This window comes from Schistocerca nitens, chromosome 5, assembly GCF_023898315.1.
Source record: "Schistocerca nitens isolate TAMUIC-IGC-003100 chromosome 5, iqSchNite1.1, whole genome shotgun sequence".
In the NCBI taxonomy this organism is placed as follows: Eukaryota; Metazoa; Arthropoda; class Insecta; order Orthoptera; family Acrididae; genus Schistocerca; species Schistocerca nitens.
This window is the reverse complement of record NC_064618.1, coordinates 75,874,355-75,894,849: the sequence shown is the minus strand read 5'-3', so window position 1 is coordinate 75,894,849 and position 20,495 is coordinate 75,874,355.

Below are 20,495 nucleotides of genomic sequence, written 5' to 3'. Positions count from 1 at the left end.
TATTGTGCAAATACTGAAATGCACCCTAATCAAATGGTTCAAATGGCTCTGAGCACTATGGGACTTAACTGTTCCCCTAGAACTTAGAACTACTTAAAGCTAACTAACCTAAGGACATCACACACATCCATGCCCGAGGCAGGATTCGAACCTGCGACCGTAGCGGTCGCGCGGTTCCAGACTGTAGCGCCTAGAACCGCTCGGCCGAAACGGCCGGCCACCCTCATCCATTCCTAAGTAGTTTATATGTAAGACTTGACGTCCTCCAGTTGCAGCTCTCGTAACAAAATTTGCTGAATGCTCTACGTAATATCCATGGTTTCACCCAAGTATGTTTCCTTTTTTCCCGCCGCTTTTCTTCCAATGTGATACAGGCAACTGCAGCACATAACAAATAATTGTTGTCCACCATCTTGAATTTCGACGAAAAATATGACGACAGTGTAAGTCTCCTTTTAGCGCCACGTCGAAGATCTTTGACAAAGAAATTTCACGAATATTTTATCGTATTTCTGCCACTGAAATATGATAGTGTAATACCTAAGTAAGTAAATGAGTGTGTGTGTGGGGGGGGGGGGGAGGGGGGAGGAGGAGGCGGCGGTCTGGCGGGTATCAGCGTGCGAATAAGAAAGAAAAACTGGGCGAAGATCTGTAATGAGTTGACGTCAAGTTGCGGCTTTTTCGTATTGTCTCACTGAACTCTGTGGCATCTCTCAAACAAAACATAATCAGAGAGCTGTTTCTCTACATCTAAGTTACATCTAAGTGACTACTCTGCATTTCACACTTAAGTGCGGGGCGGAGGCGTCTTCATCTACCGTTCGACTCTCTAAGCACCTATGTACGAGCTTTGATTCCTCTTATTTTATTGCTAGCAGAGAAATCCGATGTTGCCCAGGTACTTATTTATTGCTGTGCGCGCACCCCGATACCACGCAGCGTCTGGTCCAGTGCTCAATGTTTACGACGTCATATCCGCTGAACTATGCGTCGTACAGTGACGTAATTTTGTAGGTCCATTCAGCGGTATATGTGGTGGACATTCTCTGCCATACGTGTTGTGCATATAGTATCAATGACACAGTAAACTTAAAGGTCACGCACAGTGAGGCAATTTTTCACGCACCTCACTGTTAATATCATCGATCCTCCTGTAGTATATATTGTACAATGATATAATTTTGCATTTAGAGTGGTGTATGTGCATACTGTTTGTAAAAATACTGTTAGTAAAATGTCACGAATGCGGTTAGTAGTAAAGAAGTAATAAATTTAACGCCACACGTCATTTGGTACGTTTACTGCGTGGAAAGTGGAAAAGTAGTAAGCGATCAACGTGTTTTCCTTTCATAATTTTGCAGGCGTTGCAGGGAGAAAAAGTTCCTTAGAGATTTGAAATTATGTTTAAAATTTGTTGCAAGTCGGTAAGTGATCTCATTCTCAAACTCTGGATGAAGAACATCTGGGAATTACTGTGTCATGGGCTACGCTACCTTTTCACCCCCACTTTCACTCCTTTGATAGAGAGGTGGTTCCTACGTCTACATCGACTGTCGCCTTACAACAAGGTACGTCAGTAACAAGTTTGGTTGAAGTTGGTCCAATCGTTTAGGAGGAGATGCGGAACGTCCTCACATGAAAGCAGATGAGTACATCCATTTTAGTAATATCTATGAATTATTTGCGAATCGTTATTTCGCGGTTCTTCTTGTTTTCGCCGTTTTACTTCAGAACTGACAAGATCTCATCTTTAGAGTTTGGGCATTATTTAAAACATAAATGAAATAAACTTTCTATTAACAAATACATTAAGTACACTTAACACACTTTTCACACTTATTTTCGGTTTATATTCAGTCACTGAACATTCTGGAATCTTCCCGAATGTTCCAGACTATTCGCGAACATTCTAGAACATCCTGGCTTATTGAGGAAGATTCCGGAACATTCTGGAATGTTCTGAATACTGTCCAATGTTCTGGAATTTCCTAGAAGCTTCTAGAGGCCGAAACTTCCCAGCCCTTACATCTTCAAAAACACGCCCTTCAATTAAAAACAGGAACCTTCTTCTTCGATATGGGATAGAGGGCTACCACCCCATATAACTCCCTTGATCTTACCAGAAATTATTTCTGAGTTTTAGCGGCACGCACATTGGCCATTTTATAACACATGTTGATGATGATCATTGCTGCCTATGTAGATTGGCAACAACAGAATATTTTCATATTCAGAGGAGAAAGTTGGTGATCTCGCCGGAACAAAAAACGCCTTTGTTTTAATGATTGCCACCCAAACTCGCTTATCACATCCGTTACACTCTCTCCCCTATTTCCAGATAATGCCAAACGAGCTGCCGTTCTTTGAACATTTTCGTTGTCCTCCATCAATTCTGTCTTGTAAGGATTCCATTTCGCACAGCAGTACTCTAGCGGAGGACTGGCACGTAGTCAATCTCTTTAGTAAACCTGTTACATATATGTATAGTACCCATAAAACTTAATCTTTGCTTTGCCTTTCTCACAACATTATCTATCTGATCGTTCCAACTCAAGTCGTTGCTAACTGCAATCGCATTCCTAGGTATTTGGTCGCATTGACAGCATTTAGATTTGTGTGCTTTATCGTGTAATCGAGATTTAACGGATTTCTTTTTGTACCCATCAAGATGACCTCGCACTTTTCCTTCGTGAGAGACAACTAACTACTTTCGCACCAATCGGATATTGTATGTAAGTGATTTTGCTGTTTTTGATTTTCTCATGATTTACTAGGCAGCAAATGACAGCGTCATCGACAAACAATCTAAGAGGGCTGCTCAGATTATCTTCTAAATTGTTTGTGTAGGTTAGGAATAACAGAGGGGCTGTAACACTTTAACACTTTCTTGGGGAACACTGGATATTACTTATATTTCACTCGATGATACCCTGTCCATTACTACGTACTGCAATCTTTCTGAGAGGAAATCACGGTGCCAATCCCACAACTGAAGCGATATTTGATAGGCACGCAATTCGATTAGAAGTCTCTTCATTCTATTCTATCTCAATCAACATATGTGCATGCTACGTACTTGTCTTCTTATGTCCTGTAGTTTACTGGCAAGTCAAAATGTTCAAAGGCGTGACCGAGTTAATATTCATTGGCTCCGTTGATGTGTGGGGCCAGCCACACACCTGTCGCGTTACCCGATAAATAGTTCTGATAACTTCTTAATAATTGCGGGCAGCGTTATGGTGAGTGGTACAAGCAAAAATGTTGCAAAGCTCGTCACTGTTTATAAAAATAAATGTTTATTAAACCGTCAGTATCGTGCAAGCAGCACAACGACAGACGGTCATTTTTAAATGAGCAAACCGCCATTTGACTGTATAGTTATTTGTTTAATTAAGACCCAGATTTCGGCCTTTTATGCCATTTTCAAGTGATTGAGTTTGTCTTACCGTATATTACAGGACATCAAGTTCAAAATTGGCCACAATTTAAGAAAAATACTCGCTCCCGACTAAATGCCAGATGTAAAATCATCTGGGATTTCGTGGGGTCGTAATTAAAGAAACAAATATACAGTCAAATGGCGGTGCATTCATTCAAAAATTATTGTATGTCTATTGTTCAGCAACATCGAAAAAATAGTTATTCGCTATTACGAAAGTTTTACATCCGTCTTACAGCATTACTGTACAAAGTTCCTGACGCTAACTATCGAAAAATTAAATTCTCAAGTTCAAATCCAATTCCATTTCAAATTAATGTTCTGCAAGGCAACATGTAAAATTTTCAAGTCCAAATCAATTTCAGCTCAAAGTTAGAGTCGACGACACTAACTTTCTACAAGTTTACGATGTGTTCAGAAACCCGGCACAAAATTGTTAAAAGTCCACGAAACTGTCACCCGAAATATATCATCAATTTAAGAAGCCGCGGCCGACACTATTTTACTTTCCCGAATTAATATTCTGCCTCCTAATTCGAAATTTATTACACTAAAAAAAATTTTGAATCTGTATCGCAATACTGGTGTTCACTCGGTATATGTGGTCAGCTGTTTCTTTAAAATCGCTTCAGGCGATCAGAAATTACTAATTTCTTAAATGAATATTTCGAACCTTAGTTCAGACACACTTTCCCTCGACTTCTTTTTACGTTCCATTTGGTGTCATCGCCTTCCTCGTAACCCTATTAATTTACCTTCTATGCATTTTATGCCCGTGGAACAACTGTCCAACCTCTGACAAGAAAACAGTACCCACTTGAACTCATATTTTAAGGAGAAAACGGTTTACTTGCAAGATATCGGCTCCAACAATCGATGCCGCGCAAAAATTTGGATCATTATTCTGACAGTATACTTTTACGACCTCTTGGAAGCACAGCTTTTAAACGTTCGCGCTCTCCGTTTGTTTGTCACTCGCTCCACCCATTGCATCCACCTAATGCCCGAGCGCAAAGTACTCTACAGCGGAATTAAACCAGAGCTTTCCTGTTAGCGGGATGTTGAAAGCTAGGGAAGAGCAAGACGGAGATGGACTCTTTTTACCAATGTGCTTTCAAATCTTGTTGGAGAACACGCGTTATTCTAGAGAAAAAAATTGCAAGTAACATGACTATGTGCTATAGCAACCTCACGCATATGCGTTCAATATTATTTTAGAAAAATTCTCGTATTGATATTCTGCAATTAAATATAAGGCTCAAAATCAAGATGGTCATAGCTCGTGGGCTCGCGGTTGCGTTCTCTCTTCCCGAGCAAGGGGTCCTGGGTTCGATTCCCGGCGGGGTCAGGGATTTTCACCTGCCTCGAGATGACTGAGTGTTTGTGTTGTCCTCATCATTTCATCATCATACATGGAAGTAGCAAGATTGGTCTGAGCAAAGGTTAGGAATTTGTACGGCCCCTGTTAACCGCGCAGTTGAGCGCCCCACGAACCAATCATCATCATCATCATCAAAATCAAAATTATTAAATGTAAACGGTTGAAGAATGATTATGAAGTGCAGTTAATAATTCTCCATTTGCAACTTAATTATACCAATCATGTTGAAAACAGGCATCTTCTTCAAATGTTGTCCAATTCAACAGTGCCAGTTTTATAATGCCAAGAAAATAACGCGTAATAGTTACGTTAATAATTAAATGGCGCTAGACTACTTCTTTAATGACGACACCGTAATTCGTTTCCTAAATTCACACGGCATTTGTGAACCACAACATAAAAAACTTCAAAGGAAAGCCATCTGCGACATCTCTACGTGTTATAAACCGCAGCCTTTGAAACAGTGAACAAAGAATGTTAACAGTGTCACAGCAGTATTTCATAAACCTCTTACTCACTCCACTGTGCAGTACTTCGCACTCGGGCGTTAGGCGGCTGCAGTGGAGGAGAAGGGGTGACAAACAACCGGTGTGCGAGAAAGTTTAAAAGCTGTACGTTCAGAAAGCCATAGCTGCGTACTGCCAGAATTATGGCCCAAATTTCCGCGCGGAACCGATTGCTCGGTCCTATATCCTGCAGGTGTGTCTTTTTCTCCTTAAAATATGAGGCAGAGTTGGTGATGTCTCCTTGCTCCTTGTGAGACCTTTCGTGCCATAGCGGCACCTCGCCCCCCACGGACTGCTCTAACTATAGTTGGGGTGGGGGTGGAGGGGTTGGGGGGGGGGGAGTGGGTGAATGGGATAAACCGTGACAAGCAGTAAGTTTCCAGGCTGCCCGTTGCCCTTCTGCTAGCCGGCTTACATCGCGGTGTCTCGTTCCGCCAACTGCAGAACAGCTGCTGTCGCCACCTCCTCACGAGCAATATTCGCCTGTGTCAGAATGCGCCCTGTCACCTGTCAAAACAGTGTCCAGTCGCCGCTCTTGCCTGTAGTGGTGAATGTCTCATGCACAATATGGACCAGACCCTGCCCTCTCTGCGCGCTCGCACTCTCTCTCTCTCTCTCTCTCTGTCTCTCTCTCTCTCTCTCTCTCTCTCTCTCTCTCTCACACACACACACACACACACACACACACACGCACACACCTCACGACGCTATAAAGCGCTCAAAGCGTCGTCAGTTGACGTTCTGGTTATGCGGGCGAATCTCTCTACGCCTACTACTCTGTCTGTGTTCGACAGTTAATAGCAAAAATGTGTAAGACTTTCAAAGACCAATAGCGATTAGTGTTAGGAAGAAAAGTTACCCAATACTGAAAGTCGCCAAAAGCCTCCGGACGCGCAGTTGTGTTCAATTGAAACACAACACTTATATTATTTACTCTTGTCCAAGACATCGTACAACTGGAACAATAAATTTATTAATTAAAATTGTAATTTACGGGCCGGACGGTGTGGCCGAGCGGTTCTAGGCGTTACAGTCTGGAACCGCGCGACCACTACGATTGCAGGTTCGAATCCTGCCTCGGGCATGGATGTGTGTAATGTCCTTAGGTTAGTTAGGTTTCAGTAGTTCTAAGTTGTAGAGGACTGATGACAACAGCAGTTCAGTCCCATAGTGCTCAGAGCCATTTGAACCATTTTTTGTAATTTACGGTATCAAAACAAACTTAGTTATCACCAGAAATCAGAATGAAAAATAATCCTATCATTATTTTTAAAAAATCAAATATGTCCTGGACAGACTTAGGGGGTGTAAAAGAAGGGAACTAGCTTTTCGGCATATATGGCGGTTTCAAAGGGTATTTAAATCAAAACATCGATACATACTTGCGCTTTTTTACTTTACTATCCATGTCGTGTAATATAATGTATCATACCAAGTGGAACACGTGAGGCAATACTAACCTTACGACTTATCTTAGAAGAAAGATTAAGAAAAGGCAAACCTACGTTTCTAGCATTTGTAGACTTAGAGAAAGCTTTTGACAACGTTGACTGGAATACTCTCTTTCAAATTCTGAAGGTGGCAGGGGTAAAATACAGGGAGCAAAAGGCTATTTACAATTTGTACAGAAACCAGATGGCAGTTATAAGAGACCAGGGGCATGAAAGGGAAGCAGTGGTTGGGAAAGGAGTGAGACAGGGTTGTAGCCTCTCCCCGATGTTATTCAATCTGTATATTGAGCAAGCAGTAAAGGAAACAAAAGAAAAATTCGGAGTAGGTATTAAAATTCATGGAGAAGAAGTAAAAACTTTGAGGTTCGCCGATGACATTGTAATTCTGTCAGAGACAGCAAAGGACTTGGAAGAGCAGTTGAACGGAATGGACAGTGTCTTGAAAGGAGGATATAAGATGAACATCAACAAAAGCAAAACGAGGATAATGGAATGTAGTCAAATTAAATCGGGTGATGCTGAGGGGATTAGATTAGGAAATGAGACACTTAAAGTAGTAAAGGAGTTTTGCTATTCAGGGAGTAAAATAACTGATGATGGTCGAAGTAGAGAGGATATAAAATGTAGACTGGCAATGGCAAGGAAATCGTTTCTGAAGAAGAGAAATTTGTTAACATCGAGTATAGATTTAAGTGTCAGGAAGTCGTTTCTGAAAGTATTTGTATGGAGTGTAGCCATGTATGGAAGTGAAACATGGACGATAACCAGTTTGGACAAGAAGAGAATAGAAGCTTTCGAAATGTGGTGCTACAGAAGAATGCTGAAGATAAGGTGGGTAGATCACGTAACTAATGAGGAGGTATTGAATAGGATTTGGGAGAAGAGAAGTTTGTGGCACAACTTGACTAGAAGAAGGGATCGGTTGGTAGGACATGTTTTGAGGCATCAAGGGATCACCAATTTAGCATTGGAGGGCAGCGTGGAGGGTAAAAATCGTAGAGGGAGACCAAGAGATCAATACACTAAGCAGATTCAGAAGGATGTAGGTTGCAGTAGGTACTGGGAGATGAAGAAGCTTGCACAGGATAGAGTAGCATGGAGAGCTGCATCAAACCAGTCTCAGGACTGAAGACCACCACAACAACAACAACAACAACCAAGTAAAGCTACATCATGCGTGATGTCACCTCGTGTAGCAACATGGCGTTTGTCATGTCCCACTCTGGGATACTTCCTATTTCAGATGAACCCGCATTCGCATACACTTTCTGTTGCAGATATATCCCACTCTCTAAAAGCACGCAAATTTATGAAACTTCGTGGGAGATTAAAAATGTGTGCCAGACCCAGCCTCGAACTCGGGACCTTTGCCTTTCGCGGGCAAGTGCTCTACCAACTGAGCTACTCAAACACGCCTCACGCCCCGTCCTCACAGCTATAGTTCTGCCAGCATCTCGCCTCCTACCTTCCAAATTTCGCAGGAGAGTTTCTGTAAAATTTGGAAGGTAGAAGACGTGATACTGGCAGAAGTAAAGCTGTGAGGACGAGACGTGAGTCGTGCTTGTGTAGCTCAGTTGGTAGAGCACTTGCCCGCGAAAGGCAAAGGTCCCGAGCTCGAGAATCGGTCCGGCACACAGTTTTAATCTGCCACGAAGTTTCGTATCAGCGCACACTCCGCTGCAGAGTGAAAATCTCATTCTGGGCACGTAAATTTATGTCTGTTCCTTCTTACACCTCTCACTGTACAAGGGACATTGATGGGTTTGGGAGATAAATGGTCCCCTCCGGGAAAAAAAATACTCCCACCCAGATAACAAAAACCTATTTTAGCGTCCCCCAGGAACCATTTCACTCCCAGAAATTTTATTCCTACATACTTTTTCAACTATTACGTGTATGCTCTTCAGCCATACGATATTATTATTATATACTGTTTACTATGGCTGGCGAATCTTCTTGACTTTGGGCACAGGATCTGGGGCTTTAGCCTATAAACTGCAAGATGTGCGTGTGCCGAGACCTCGCTAGAAAGAGTGCTCACTGTGCTGGGAAAGTACAATTAACTGGTAAAAAAGCGAGAAACATCAAACTGTTTTGATTTAAATGTCTTCGAAGCTTGCAGATAAATCAAAAAACTAGTTCCCTTCTTTTAAATCCCTATCTCTTCCCAGGACATTTTGTCCTTTTTTTGCTCTGTGATAGGAGCATTTTTTATTCTCGTTCCCAACTTTTATTTTACCATACGTTTGGCATAAGACCACGATAACTAGACAAGCCATGTAGATTTTTGTTGACTCGGTTAATGCCTCATCCAGTATTGGTGTTTTATTGTCTTTCGAACCATATTACTTATGTCGTGGTAACAGATACAGCAAACATGTCGACCATTAATTACATGTGCTTTTCTATCTTGTTACAAAATTTGAACCGATCAGCACAAGATAGAAACATAGAAGTGGCGCGCGTAAAGAAACTCACAGAAAGTGTATTTTGTTCGTAATATTCGAATGAAGCTAGAGTCTCGAAAGTGAGTTTTCATTTTTGTCGTACGAGTGCATGGTTTATTTGATTCACCTTAAATCGTTTCCGTGCATTCAGTTGACGTAAGAACGAATTTTACGTACTACTTTAGCAAAGATTTAAGCCATTCGTTTTGACTTTCATCATATATCTATATTCGTGCAAAGAGTGAATACTATAACATGACCTTTGGTTAAAAAAATATCAACCAAGACTTTCAGGTGTTCTAATCCCAAAACTGTTCAAGAAAATATCAACCTCAATAGTTTTGCTACTTGTATTAGCCAAATAGTCTGAAGAGCATGGTTGATCCAAATTTCTGCAGATTAGCAGATTAGTACTATTATCCCTCAATTTTTTTTTAAATCTTCTTCACACCGTTTTACGCCTGTCCAGGATCGTCAAAGTCGTATAATGGAGTTCGATACACCCGGAAATTTGCGACGAATTTCGCTTTAGTTCTCCTCGTCGTTTATTACGTGGTAACGAAGTCGCTTTGCTTAATTGTAAAATGTTCCTTCATTTCAGTTACAGCTGCTGAGGAATATGTCCAGACGTGAACTGTTTGAAATTTGTCTTTTGCTTCTGTTTTTCAACATCTGCAGCCGTTGTTCTTCTTACTTCTGAGGGAGGCGCATACTCAATGGTGGGAAAACACAGATAAAAAGTAGACGTACAAAGGACTGTGGGCTATACGCAGGAGACGGCTACAGGGTAAGGGGGGGGGGGGGGTGGCGTGGACTTCGCGGTTTTTTAGGCTAGAGCGTCTCGGGAAACACAAAACGGGCTCCAGTCTCAAAGGGCGCAGGTCGACCAAATAAAGAACGTAGATCTAGGAATCATTGGTATAATAGTTGCAATTGTCGTAGCTGTGTTGGGAAAGCACGAAAGCTCAAATCGTTGGAGGCACTGAACTCTCGCTAAAGCTGGAGAAAAGCTCAGCCGCCGAAATTTTTGCGAACAACCCAACGTGTTCCGAAAGGATAGGCTAAACACGGTTGGCGGTGGCTTGTTTATTGCTGTTAGAAGTAGTTTATCTCGTCGCGAAATTGAAGTAGATAGTTCCTGGAAGCTAGCATGGGTAGTAGTCATTCTTGGCAACCGGAATAAAATAATAATTGATCTTCAGGTTAGTTCCATTAGGAAGATGCGTGCACTCAACGACTGCGATGTTATTTACAAATGATAGAGCAGAACAAGGAGGACTGATTGCTGTGCTCTATCATTTGTAAATATTAACTGGATGCTTTTACCGATCGCCCAACTCAGATGATTAAATTGCTGAAAGGTTCAAACAAAACTTGAGTCAAATTTCAAACACGTGCCCAACTCATACAGCTATATTTGGTGGTGGACTTTAATGTACCCTCGATATGTCGGCAAAAATACATCTTTAAATCCGGCGGTACGTGTGAAACATCATACGAAATTGTGCTAAATGCATTCTCTGAAAATTATTTCGAGATGTTAATTTATGAGCCCATTCGAATAGTAAACGGTTGTGAAAACACACTTGACCTCTTAGCAACAATCCTGAGCTAATAACGAGCCTCAAAATGGATACGGGGATTAGTGAACACAGGGTTCTTTTAAAGAGACTGAATATTGTAACTCCCAGATCCTCCGAAACTAAATAAAAATATACCTATTCAAGAAAACAGATAAAAATTCACTTGACGCCTCCGGGAGAGACAATCTCCACTCCTTCCATATTAACAATATAAGTGTAGACCAGATGTGCCTTGAATTTAAAGAAATAGTATCGACAGCAATCAAGAGATTTATACCAAATAAATTAACAAACAACGGAGCTGATACCCCTCGGTGCACAAGACAGTTCAGAATATCGTTGCAGAAACAACTAAAAAAGCATGCCAAATTTAAACGAACGCAAAAACCCCTAGACTGGCGATGTTTTACACAAGCTCGAAATTTCAGTCCGAGATGCTCATAATAGTTTCGACAACGAAACTTGGTCTCCAAACATGGCAGGAAATCTGAAAAGATTTTGGTCATATGTAAAGTATGCTAGCGGCAATGCACAATGAATGCCTTCTCTGCGCTCCCAAAGCGGAGATACGAAACACAGCCTTCCGAAATTCTTCATCAAAGAAAACGAAGTAAATATTGCAAAATTCGAGCAAAGGACAGCTGCCAGCGTGAGTAACTTAGAAGTAGATATCCGCGGTGTAGTGAAGCAACTTAAATCACTTAATAAAAGTAAGTCCCCCAGTCCAGACTCTATACCAATTAGATTCCTTTCAGAATACGCTGTTGCAATAGCCTCATACTTAACAATCATACAAAATAGCTCGCTCGATGAAAGACCGTTACCCTAAGACTGGAAAATTGCACAGGTCACACCAGTATTCAAGAAATGCAATAAGAGTAATCCACTAAATTACAGGCCCATATCATTAACATCGATATGCAGCAGGAGTTTGGGACGTAAATTGTATGCGAACGTTATGAATTGCCTTGAAGAGAACTGTCTGTTGACACAGTTAACAAGGATGTAGAAAACATCGTACTAGAGAAACACATGAAGTATTGAGTGCTATGGACAAGGGATTTCAAATTGATTACGTATTTCTACATTTCCAGAAGGTTTTTGCCACCGTACCTCACAAGCGGCTTGTAATCAAATTTCACGCTTATGGAATATCGTCTCAGCTATGCGACTAGATTCGTGATTTCCTATCAGAGAGGTCACAGATCGTAGTAACTGATGGATCTTCGTCGAATAAAAGATAAATTATTTCTGGCGTTCCTCAAGCTAGTGTTATAGGCCCTTTGCTGTTCCTTATCTATATAAATGATTTAGGATCTAATCTGAGCAGCCGTCTTTGGGTGTTTCCAGATGATGTTATCGTATATCCCCTAATACAGTTATCAGAAGATCGAACAAAATTGCAAAACGATTTAGAGAAGATATCTGTATGGTGCGAAATTGGGCAATTAACCCTAAATAATGAAAAGTGTGAGATCATTCACATGAGTGCTAAAAAGAATCCATTAAACTTCGGTTATACGACAAATCATTGAAATCTGAGGACCGAAAATTCAACTAAATACCTAGGGATTGCAATTATCAACAATCTGAGTTGGAAAGAACACGTAGAAAATATTTTGGACAAAGCAAACCAAAGGCTGCGGTTAATTGGCAGGACACTTAGAAGATGCAACAGATCGACCACAGAGACTGCCTACACTACGCTTGTCCGTCCTCTTTCGGAGTACTGCTAGCGGTGTGTGATCCTTACCAGATACGATTAAAGGAGTGCAACGAGAAAGTTCAAAGGAGAACAGCGCGTTTGGTATTATCGAGAAATAGGAGAGAGAGAGTGTCACGGACATGATACAGGATTTGGAGTGGTCATCATTTAAACAAAGGCGTTTCTCGTTGCGGCGGAATCTTCTCATGAAATTCCAATCACGAACTTTCTCCTCCGAATGCGAAAATATTTTGTTGACGGAGACCTACGTAGGGAAAAACTATCATCATAATAAAGTAAGGAAAATAGGAGATCGCATGGAAAAATATAGGTGTTCGTTTTTGCCGCGTGCAGTTTGAGAGTGGAATAATTATTGTAAAGGTGGTTCGACGAAATCGTTGATTGGTTGGTTTGGGGTAAGGAACCAAACAGCGAGGCCATCGGTCTTATCGGATTCGGGAAGGGTAGGGAAAAAAGTCGGCCGTGCACTGTCAAAGGAACCATCCCGGCATTTGCTTGAAGTGACTTAGGGGAATCACGGAAAACCTAAATCAGGATGGCCTCCCGAAAGAGAGTCCAATTTGCTAAACTCGCTCGACGAACTCTGCCAGACACGGAGGTGTGATTCGCTGAGTATCGATGTAGACGTAGATGCTCCCCATCTGCTGTTTGTTGTTTTTTGTATCAACTTATCAACCATGTAACTAATAATGTGTTCGGTATCCTACAAAGTGTTCAATAGTTGGAGCACGGTTTCATAAAGTTCCGTCAGCGTATTTTACGATCTAAAAGACGCTACGGACCATAGGAGGCACTTTAATTGCTAAGCAGTTTTTAAAAATTTCATTTTTACCACTTTTTGTTATTAGACTAAACAAAAAAAGTCCTTACTGTATAAAGCCGAACTGACCTTCAGAATCCCTGAAAATTGTTATCTCAACCTTCTTCTTCTTCTTCTTCTTCATCGTCGTCGTCGTCGTCGTCGTCATTGTTGTCCTCTTCATATATAAGATGGTCTTTACTGTCATCGAAAGCGTTACTTATGGTGCACTTCTTGAAAGATTTAACAATAACGTCTTCCCTCACTCTAGACCACGACTATTTTATGCACTGACACAACTTGCTTGATTGTAGATCGTTTTAAAGTTCCCTTCGGCTAGAATTCATGTTGAGTTTCATCTGTTATCCATTTGTTCCGTTCCTATCTCATATACACATTAAATGATTTATTTATCGAGACGCCAAGAGGTTCCATTTGTGAAGGAAGTCCTCCCGGAATAACAGGAAATCTGTATTCCGTATCTCCATTTCCGTATCTCAGAATGTTTTAAATGACTACTAAACTGGTCTATCGCTAGAAGAGGACTCTTCAGTAAAGCACCTTTCCTTCCCTCCCACATTCTGATAGCCCATAATTTCATACTAGCTTCGTCCATCCAGCCCTTGTCATGTACGGCAACAAGCATTGTTGCCATTGTTTTGCGCTTGAAAATGATCACTGGGTTTAGTACCATCAACACAACATGAAAGGACAACAGTGTAGTGCATTTTTTCGTATCCATTTGCTTTTGTAGTTACAGTTTTAGCACCCTCATGTCAATATTTCTGTTACTGGGTACATCATATATCAGAGGAGTTTCGTCCATATTCGTTATTTGCCTTACCAGTAGTTCCCCATTGGTTTTCTTTCGATTTTGAATATTAAATCGATGGACAGTTATTTTCTCTTCATGCTATTGTGGCATTTTCTGAGATATTTTGGTTTTGGTTCGCATGCTAAGTCTATGACGCTTCATAAACCTCTAGAGCCAGCCAACTCCACCCTTAAAGTCTGTTAAGTTCCACTGTGGCGCAAACTTAGGAGCGTGTTTTTGAACAATTTTTCTATTAATTTTAGTGCCACTTTGTCCTTGAATCCATTTCAGTACGTCATCTTCTTGTTTTGGCCATTTTGCATTCAGTCCTCTATTTGCAGTATGAGTTTCCCTCTTTTTTTTCAGTTCCTCTTTACTAGTCCGCCAATCGCAAATGGCTTTTTTCTATTGTTGGAGGCCAGAAATGCCGCTCAGCTGCTCTGTTTCCATGTTGTTCTGCATATGCTATTGTTTTCAATTTATAGCCCGCATCTTATGAATACCTTTCACTTTTTTCCTTTATGAAACTAGCTACTAATTAAGATTTTACACTGTTACCGATAACAGAAATCACTTTCAGTTCAAGTTCACTGGCATCGTAGACTGCAATGATGCGTCATAGGCTAAACAGTGTTCTGGGTTAGTGATTGCGGGGCGGGAGATAGTGTTAGCGACCTTGTGAATCCCCGCAACTCATGTTCGTCGTGTGGGTGCACTGCCTGGGCCAGCTGAATCCAATATTGCCAGACAGAGAGAGCTCTCCCGCAGCATCGAATATACGGCCATTTTTAAGATGGGCGGGAATTTTAAATCAAATACTGGTAATTTTTATATTAATTTAGAGTATAAGACGCATCTGGATTTTGGAGGCAATTTTTCGAAGAAAAAAGTGCGTCTTGTAGTCCGTAAAATACGGTACACCGACAGAAGAATTTCTGTCCATTCCACGTCAGGAATGGAGAATAAACGTTGCTTCACTCTTCGGCTAGGTGAACTATCAAAAAGTCTTAGCTGCGCTCATATTGAAACTTGGAAACTCAAGTCCAGCGATCCTGCATAATTTTTCTTCAGACCACGGTCCCATAGTCGATGCTTTCTGGACATAATTACTATTATGTTTCTTCCTTCTTACTTAAGCCACTGTGAAGTAAGGTCTGTTTCAAATTCCATGTTATAGTGCATTCAGTTACAGCCCTTTATTGTTACTTTTAAGTGTCACTTCGTTGTTGGTCGTTTTTTGAAAACATACCATGCAATTCACAGAGGGCAAGGGCACTGTTATACTCGTTTCCACCGTCAATTACAGTGTCCGTCTAGTGTCATACTACGGTAATTACCGCTTATGACTCTCAAAGACTCCCAGTTACTACGACTGAAATGGACGTTTTTTGACAGCCGTAAGTGGTAATTGTTGTGGTTAACAATTACATGAAGTTACATAAAAGCTGTTCATCCATCTCACGTGGATCTATTGAAGTCTCCACTGTTGGTTTCATCTTTCACGTGTTTTTCAGACCGTAAACCTGTTTTCCGCCAAGAAGTTTTCTCTTTGAGACAGATGGTATTCAGAATACGATCTAGAGAATATGACGACTTACATTGCTCAAGATTCCTCTTGTCCACTAGAAACTGTCTCACGTAGAGGGATAGTTCGTTATCCTCGTGCAGAATATACGACCTCTTATTTCACATACTACTCTCTCTCTGCCCTTTTGCTCAGAATGGTTAATACCATAACGAAGTGCTGCTGATTTAAAACTTTACCCATTAAATTACAATAACATTATTTGGTTGCGTCACAAGTTGCCCATTGTCAGCGGAATGAGGAGAGGGGGAGGGGGGGGGGAGGATAAGAGGAAAGTGTCCTGTGAGCATGCACAATGCGAGTAGCGAAATTTTGGCGGCAAACATCAGCTGTGTCATTGTTTACTTGGAAGTGGGTCAGTGTTGGTTGTTCTGGTTGCAGCGTCGGGTGCCGACTGCGAGCTGCTGCGACTTCTGCTAGAGAAGGGAGAGTAGTCCTTGGTACCGAGAGAAACGATAAGCATTGCGCTCAGTTTCTAAAGTAGTCATTATTGCCACGAAAGCGTCTACTATTTACTGCTTTTGGACATCCAGAGTATTACTGAAAGCTTTAATACTGTGTGCCACTTGGCAACCAACAGTCTGATATGTTATGTGTCTTGGTTATGAGTAACTGCATTGTATTACAATGTACGATGCTGGAAGAAAAATGCAACCCCGCTCAAGGGTTATGTTCAGGGGCACCGGGGAGTAGGGGGGGGGGGGTGTTGGGTTAACATGTGCTTATCAGGTGTTGTATTGTTAGTGGTTTATTTGTCACGGTCCTCGCGGCGATCAGAGGGCTCTCACGAGGCGGGTCTGTGAAACCGTGGTTTGATTCTGCAGGCGGTAACTGTGCTGAGTGTGGAGGTGAACAATGTTCGCAACATTCATTCTAGGGTACAAGCGGCAGCAGCCGACAAGTACATAGTTCAGCCATTTGCACGGGGTCGCAGTTTGAGCCTCCTGGAAGCTAGATAAACATATCGGCCGAATGCTGCAAGTGTTGAACACAATTTGCCAGTGGTGTGTTGTTGCTTTCAATGGGAGTCTGTGGAACATTCCCACACCTGTTGTTGTTGTTGTTGTTGTGGTCTTCAGTCCTGAGACTGGTTTGATGCAGCTCTCCATGCTACTCTATCCTGTGCGAGCTTCTTCATCTCCCAGTACCTACTGCAGCCTACATCCTTCTGAATCTGCTTAGTGTATTCATCTCTTGGTCTCCCTCTACGTTTTTTACCCTCCTCGCTGCCCTCCAATACTAAACTGATGACCCCTTGATGCCTCAGAACATGTCCTACTAACCGATCCCTTCTTTTGGTCAAGTTGCGACACAAACTCCTCTTCTCCCCAATTCTATTCAATACCTCCTCATTAGTTACGTGATCTACCCATCTAATCTTCAGCATTCTTCTGTAGCACCACATTTCGAAAGCTTCTATTCTCTTCTTGTCAAAACTGTTCACCGTCCGCCTGCCGGGGTGGCCGAGCGGTTCTAGGCGCTACAGTCTGGAACCGCACGACCGCTACGGTCGCAGGTTCGAATCCTGCCTCGGGCATGGATGTGTGTGATGTCCTTAGGTTAGTTAGGTTTAAGTAGTTCTAAGTTCTAGGGGACTGATTACCTTAGAAGTTAAGTCCCATAGTGCTCAGAGCCATATTTACTGTCCATGTTTCACTTCCATACACGGCTACCCTCCACACAAATACTTTCAGAAAAGACTTCCTGACACTTAAATTTATACTCGATGTTAACATATTTCTCTTCTTCAGAAACGCTTTCCTTGTCATTGCCAGTCTACATTTTATATTCTCTCTACTTCGACAATCATCATTTATTTTGCTCCCCAAATAGCAAAACACCTTTACTACTCTAAGTGTCTCATTCCCTAATCTAATTCCCTCAGCATCACCCGAGTTAACTCGACTACATTCCATTATCCTCGTTTTGCTTTTGTTGATGTTCATCTTATATCCTCCTTTCAAGACACTGTCCATTCCTTTCAACTGCTCTTCCAAGTCCTTTGCTGTCTCTGACAGAATTACAATGTCATCGGCGAACCTCATTTTTTTTTCTTCTCCATGGATTTTAATAACTACTCCGAATTTTTCTTTTGTTTACTTTACTGCTTGCTCAATATACACATTGAATTACATCGGGGACAGACCCTGTCTCAATCCTTTCCCAACCACTGCTTCCCTTTCATGCCCCTCGACTCTTATAACTGCTATCTGTTCTCTGTACAAATTGTAAATAGCCTTTCGCTCCCTGTAGTTAACCCTTGCCACCTTCAGAATTTCAAAGAGAGTATTCCAGTCAACATTGTCAAAAGCTTTTTCTAAGTCTACAAATGCTAGAAATGTGGGTTTGCCTTTCCTTAATCTATTTTCTAAGATAAGTCGTACGGTCAGTATTGCCTCACGTGTTCCAATATTTCTACGGAATCCAAACTGCTCTTCCCCGAGGTCGGCTTTTATCAGTTTTTCCATTCGCCTGTAAAGAATTCGTGTTAGTATTTTGCAGCTGTGACTTATTAAACTGATAGTTCGGTAATTTTCACATCTGTCAACACCTGCTTTCTTTGGGATTGAAATTATTATATTCTTCTTGAAGTCTGAGGGTATTTCGCCTCTCTCATACATCTCGCTCTCCAGATGGTAGATTTTTGTCAGGACTGCCTCTCCCAAGGCTGTCAGTAATTCTAATGGAATGTTCTCTACTCCCGGGCCCTTGTTTCGAATTATGTCTTTCAGTGCTCTGTCAGACTCTTCACGCAATATCATATCTCCCATTTCATCTTCATCTACCTCCTCTTTCATTTCCATTATACTGTCCTCAAGTACATCGCCCTTGTACAGACGCTCTGTATACGCCTTCCACCTTTCAGCTTTCCCTTATTTGCTTAGCACTGGGTTTCCATCTGAGCTCTTGATATTCATACAAGTGGTTCTCTTTTTCTCTAAAGGTCTCTTCAATTTTCCTGTAGGCAGTATCAATCTTATCCCTAGTGAGATAAGCCTCTACATCCTTACATTTGTCCTCTAGCCATCCCCGCTTAGCCGTTTTGCACTTCCTGTCGATCTCATTTTTGAGACGTTTGTATTCCTTTTTGCCTGCTTCATTTACTGCATTTTTATATTTTCTCCTTTCAATAATTAAATTCAATATCTCTTCTGTTACCCAAGGATTTCTACTAGCCCTCGTCTTTTTACCTACTTCGTCCTCTGCTGCCTTCACTACTTCATCCCTCAGAGCTACCCATTCTTCTTCTACTGAATTTCTTTCCCCCATCCCTGTCAATTGTTGCCTTATGCTCTCCCTGAAACTCTGCACAACCTCTGGTTTAGTTTATCCAGGTCCCATCTCCTTAAATTTCCAACTTTTTGCAGTTTATTCATTTTTAATCTACAGATCATAACCAATAGATTGTGGTCAGAGTCCACATGTGCCCCTGGAAATGTCTTACAATTTAAAACCTGGTTCCTAAATCTCTGTCTTACCATTAAATAATGTATCTGAAACCTGTCAGTATCTCCAGGCTTCTTCCATGTATACCACCTTATTTCATGATTCTTGAACCAAGTGTTAGCTACGATTAAGTTACGCTCTGTGCAAAATTCTACCAGGCGGCTTCCTCTTTCATTTCTTACCCCCAATCCATATTCACCTACTACGTTTCCTTTTCCTACTGATGAATTCCAGTCACCCATGACTATTAAATTTACGTCTCCCTTCACTATCTGAATAATTTCTTATATCTCATCATACATTCCATCAATTCCTTCATCATCTGCAGATCTAGTTGAGATATAAACTTGTACTACTGTAGTAGGCCTGGACTTCGTGTATATCTTGCCCACAATAATGCGATCACTATGCTGTTTTTAGTAGCTTATCCGCACTCCTATTTTTTTTTTTTTCATTATTAAACCTACTCCTGCATTCCCACACCTATAGACCATATTCTGAATTTAGGGACGAAATGTGGGTATATGTTGCCCCTGCTGTGTCATCGGGGACTATTGGGCACGTTTTGCTTGCAGCAGGAATAACATGACATGTGCCTCTGGCCAGACTACCACCGACGTCGACAGCGCCAAGCATGACTACACCGGTGTCGTGAAAGAGTTCACTGAAAAGTGGAATAGGGGGCAGTTGTCTTCAGCTGAGATCAGGTTCCGCCTGTATGCGAGTGATGGACGTACACGTGTATGACGTACAAATGGTGAGACGCCTATTCCATTCAGAGGGCTTTCGCCCACAATACACATGCCCCTATCCCTGGCTTCATGGTAAGGGGGACCACCAGTAACAACTCGCCGTCACATTTGGTGTTTCTGCCGGGTAAAATAGCTAGTGCCCGCTACAATACAGCGTCAGTTATCCTCATGCTACTGCCATTTCTTCGACAGGGAGATGGGATTTATCAGCAGGACAGTGAACCTCGCCGGCCGGTGAAGCCGTGAGGTTCTAGGCGCTTCAGTTTGGAACTGCGTGACCGCTACGGTCGCAGGTTCGAATCCTGCCTCGGGCATGGATGTGTGTGATGTCCTTAGGTTGGTTAGGTTTAATTAGTTCTAAGTTCTAGGCGACTGATGACCTCAGAAGTTAAGTCCCATAGTGCTCAGAGCCATTTGAACAGTGCACGTCAACAGACTGCAGTTCCGACGCAACATACTCTTCGTGGTGTACGAAAACTCCCCTGCTCAACAAGATCGCCAGAGCTCTCACCAACTGAACACGTATGGGACGTGGTGAAATGCGCATTTACTCGTTCTTCAGGGC